Below are 5353 nucleotides of genomic sequence, written 5' to 3'. Positions count from 1 at the left end.
GTCTACATAGTGTGATCTTATCTGTATAAATATGTTCTATATTATGTATACATGTCTATTATCTACATTAAGAGTTTGAGCAATGTATAGTAGTCTATGAAATACTTAACCAACTGTCAAGTACAGAGTTTTTCTACATACCCATCTTACTATGTTGAATCTTTACAATAAACTAGTTTTACATATGTAATCAATAACAGAGAAAGTAAAAGGCAATTGTGCATGGTCTCACATATTCTGGGCATTTTTGTGAGAAAATGCTAATTAATGGGAATTTTCATTAGCTTCATGTCAATAAATAGAGATTACATTGGGAAGGAAAACATTTGTTTATTTCTTTTTTTAATATTTATTTATTTATCCCCTTTAGTTGACCTTGCTGTTATTATTGTAATTGTTCTTGATGTCATCATTGTTGGATAGGACAGAGAGAAATAGAGAGAGGAGGGGAAGACAGAGAAGGGGAGAGAAAGATAGCCACCTGCAGACCTGCTTCACTGTCTGTGAAGCGACTCCCCTGTGGGTGGGGAGCCGGGGACACCAGTCCATTAACATTTTGTGCCAGGTGTGCTTAACCGGCTGCACTACCGCCCGACTCCCCCATTCTGTTTATTTCTTTCACCAATATGTTAAAGAATCCTTGTCAGTGTATTTGGGGGAGGGACAAAAATGACAACCAGACTTGGCAAAAAAGGCAATTTCCTTCCTAATTACTTTCCTACCTCTCCAAAAGAATCATTCAACATGTAACTCTTGGCTAGAAATTAAGAGTAGCCTCTGCTACTTTTTTGATGATAAACTCTGAGAGATAAAGGAATAGGAATCACAGAACAGCAGCAGAGCCTTGCTTTAGATTCTTAAGAAATGACCAGAGGAAACTAAAAGTCTGACAATCCAAACGTTTTAGACAAAACACTAACGGTTCTCCTTACATAACAGGCATCAGGGCAATCCCAAGAAACACAGCTCAGTGTAGCATTGTTCTCGGCAGATATTCAAAATCCTGTCATCCTCAGATGTCTTCTCAATTCTACAATTAAATATTCTTTTGCTGCTTCCCGTAGTTCACTGAGTGTAGTTACTATAATTATCATGGTAATTTCTCCAATGTCCTAATTAATAGAGAACCAAAAACCCTGGAAGAAGAAAGCCAGGACCCCAGGGCTTAGATTTAGCAGTCATATCTGTGAAGGTCAATGAGGGACTTGGTCAAATATAGACAAAAATGATTCATCTCTTTCTTCACTTCCCTATCGCCTCTTGCTCGCCTTTCCTATATTTTTCTGAAAGGAACGTATCAGGACTTTGCTTCCTGTTCCCTGTTTAATCTTTCTACTCCACATGGCTCTACCCAGACCCATCACAGTCAGCAGAATTCAGTAAATATACTTTGCTGGACCAAGACATCCCAGTTTCTAGTATGTTTTGGAAAGCTTTGTCTTTATGACTAAACTATGAATGTTTTCATTGTGCTTCAGAACACTTTCACTTGACAACCTAAATGTGAACAACCTGAGCCCATTCCAACAGAGAAGCCTTGTTTCTGACCTGGGATGGGAGAGCTGCTAATCAAGTATGTCTGTAGCCACTCTTCCTCGACTTCCCCTTGTGCTTTCAGGCAAGACCTGATGAGCTGCACATTACAGCCACTGTACTTGGTGCAGTGCCCCACCCTCACTCAGCCACCCCAGCAATGAGCCAGGGAACTAGTTTCAGGGTGTCCAGATGCAGCTCTGCCTGAGGTCAAGATCACATTTCATGCAAAGGGCTTGATATTTACCTGCAGCTACAGGATGTTTAGTTAGAAGCCAAAATTCCCCAGCAATCTTGTTCCGTGGCCCAACCTTTCTGGGAAACCAAGATTCAGTATCATATTCCCTCTGCCTGTTTACCATCACCTCTCTCTTTCCAACTTTCATTCTAAAATTTCCCATTTGCCTTTCTATTTGTCTTTAAAGAAGTTTGCAGAGGTCAATGGTAGCAGGGATACTATCAACAGAGGGGAGAAGCTTTGAAAAAATAGAAGAAGATATCTTATTATTATGCCCTTTGTACAGATAAAGAAATCTTAGCATTGACTACTTAGATGAATCAGGCATGTGATAGCACTGGATCTCAGTCTAAATACAAGTCCTGGACACTGTGTTATCTAACATTTGATTCTAGTACAAAATGGCCCATGCATAAACCCCTGTATGAAGAAAGTCACATTAAGCTGGTGTCTGTGCTTCATTGTCTACTAGGAGGACTAGAGGTGGGCGCCTGGTCTTTTGTAGCCTGTATAGCAGCCAGATAATGTCTTGTAAAGGGGGCTGGGCAGTAGTGCAGTAGGTTAAGCACACAAGGAGTAAAGCACTGATGGAACGGCTGGCATAAGGATCCCAGTTCGAGCCCCCAGCTCCCCACCTACAGAGGGTCACTTCGCAAGCAGTGAAGCAGGTCTGCAGGTGTCTATCTTTCTCTCCTCCTCACTAAATTTCTCTCTGTTCTTTCTAACAACAACTCCATAAAAAATAAAAGAAAGAAAGAAAGAAAGAAAGAAAGAAAGAAAGAAAGAAAGAAAGAAAGAAGATGCTATGGGTAGGAGCGGGAGATAGCTCGCTTGTTAAAAGCACAGTTTATCAAGTGTGAGATCCTGGCTTTGAGCCTTCCACACCATTTAGGAGCAACACCAAGGGGAAACTCCATGAGCAGTGGAGCAGTGTTATGGTGTCTCTTCTTCTCACTACATCTTTCTCTCCCTTTCTGTCCCTGTCTGTCTAGAGTTGAAAGCGAGAAAAGGCTATTAGGGGCAGTAGAATCCCATAGTCACAAGGCCCTGTTTGGCAACAAAACAAGATAACCCCACAAACATTCTATGGGCAATGAACAATACCCAAAGAGTGAGGTCTTATTTAGACTAGTTGTTTCTGGCACTTGGATTGAGGAATTAATTTTAATGAAGAAATATAATCCAGAGCTGACACAACATAGAAGAAAGGCAAAAGTATATTAAGAGAGAGATAGTACACATCTTAGGAATAGCCAGTCCTTGGACCTGCCTCAACCCCTGAAAGGATTTCTGGTTATAGTTTGTATGTTGTGATAAATACTTGATGCTTAGGCATCTCCTTGAAAGCAAGGGGCCTTTCCACTGTCCACCTTGCAGTGGAAACTGTTTGCTGACATCCAAAGTTGTAGTACTCAGTCAGGTACCCAAAAGGAGATGTGGTACAAGGATGCCTCTCAAGTCCTCTGTGGGAGGCAAACAGTATTAGTTCTAGATTTAATAACACTTTCCTTCTGTTGTGCCTATAAATAAACGTGGCCAAGTAAAAAAAAATCAGTTCACTGTAGTCTCCCCAATACAAATGATGGGCTCAGCAACACACAGTACATGTCACTAAATCCAGATGGCAAGTCTGGTTCTATGGAGATAGCTTTACAAAGATAGACTCTCTCTGCATCAGAACCGGGAACAGCTGCTGGTTATGATAACATCACCCCAGAACTCACTCTTAACCTGGGTCCCGTGGCAAAGAAGTGGCTCGCTTCATTCCTGTCCCACATCTTGGAATCTGAGTCTATGCCCAAAGTTTGGCGTCGTGCGAAGATTATAGAGGTTTTGAAACCAAAGAAAGACCCAACACTGGCCGCCAGCTATAGACCAATTTCTCTCCTCTCCGTGTGTTACAAACTCCTTGAGAGGCTGCTTCTGTCACGTATTTCTCATCTTACAGAGAAATTCCTATCACCCGCCCACGCTGGTTTCTGCCCAGGAAGATCTACCTGCGAACAAGCCCTGGCCCTCTCAACTTACATTGAAAATGGATTCCAGAAGAATTTAAAGATGGGTGCTGTCTTTGTTGATATCACAGCAGCCTATGACACGGTCTGGCACCGTGGTCTCCTAGTCAAGATCTCAAGATGCCTGCCTCCATGGGTGGCCAACACTATATCGTTTCTTCTCCAAAACAGAAGATTCCGGGTACATCTGGGTGACAAGTCTAGCAGATGGAGACTTGTCTCAAGTGGCCTCCCCCAGGGCTCTGTTCTGGCTCCTACGCTATTTAATATTTACATCAATGACCTCCCAGAAACTTCTTCAAGGAAGTTCATCTACGCCGATGACATCTGCTGTGCAACTCAGGCATCAAAGTTCGACATCCTCAAGGAAACACTCACGAAAGACATGTCTCTGATATCTGATTACTGTAAAAAATGGCAACTAATCCCTAGCACTGCAAAAACGGTATCATCTGTTTTCCATCTACACCATGCCTCGGCCTCGCGTGAGCTTAATGTGCAGCTTGGCGATACGAGAATCCGGCACGAAGCCCAGCCAGTCTATCTTGGCGTTACTCTCGATCGTACTCTGTCATTTCACAAACATCTCATAAAAACTGCAGCAAAGGTGGGCGCGAGGAATAACATCATTGCAAGACTGGCCAGCTCCTCATGGGGCGCGAGCGCTTCCACACTACGATCATCATCTCTGGCATTATGCTATTCCACTGCAGAATACTGTGCCCCCAGTATGGTTCCGTAGCCCCCATGTCCACTTGGTCAATTCCAAATTATATTCCTCCATGAGGATAATTTCTGGAACCATCCGTTCCACCCCGGTTCCATGGCTGCCAGTTCTTAGCAACATCGCCCCGCCAGATATTCGTCGGGATGCGGCATCATCTAAATTCATTTCCCACGTCTACGCTCGACCGGACCTGCCAATATACGCGGATATCTTCGCCCACCCTGTCCAACGCTTGATGTCTCGTCACCCAATCTGGTCCCCTACGCCTACAGTGAACTTCTCTGTTCCAGTCTCTTGGAAACAGAGCTGGCAGTCAGCTGAGGTAAAGAACAAACACCTCAACACAGACCCCTGCAAGCGTCAACCCGGCTTTGACCTAGCACGTTATGATTGGGCCCTCCTCAATCGCTATCAAACAGGCCATGGCCGGTGCGCCGCTATGTTCCATCACTGGGGAGCCAGAGAAGACCCGAACTGCCCCTGCGGCTACAGACAGACTATGACCCACATAGTCAACGACTGCCACCTCTCCAGATTCAAAGGAGGTCTCGAAACTTTACATCAGGCTCAATCTGATGCTGTTGACTGGCTACGGAAGAAGGGCAAACGCTAGAAGAAGAAGAAGTAATCAAAGATGAGGGAAGCATGCAGTTTGTTTATTGCAAAGTCAGAAGTCAAGTAAAATTCTTATGAACAAAAAGGAAGAGTTCTCAGTAAGAAAATTCTTTCAAAAATATTTTGTTTATTAGATAAAGACAGAGATCAAACAGGAAGGAAGAGATAGAGAAGGATTATGGGGGCCAGGAGGTAGTGCACCTTGCCAAGTGCTGACATTACAGT

This window comes from Erinaceus europaeus, chromosome 11, assembly GCF_950295315.1.
Source record: "Erinaceus europaeus chromosome 11, mEriEur2.1, whole genome shotgun sequence".
In the NCBI taxonomy this organism is placed as follows: Eukaryota; Metazoa; Chordata; class Mammalia; order Eulipotyphla; family Erinaceidae; genus Erinaceus; species Erinaceus europaeus.
This window is presented reverse-complemented; position numbering follows the sequence as displayed.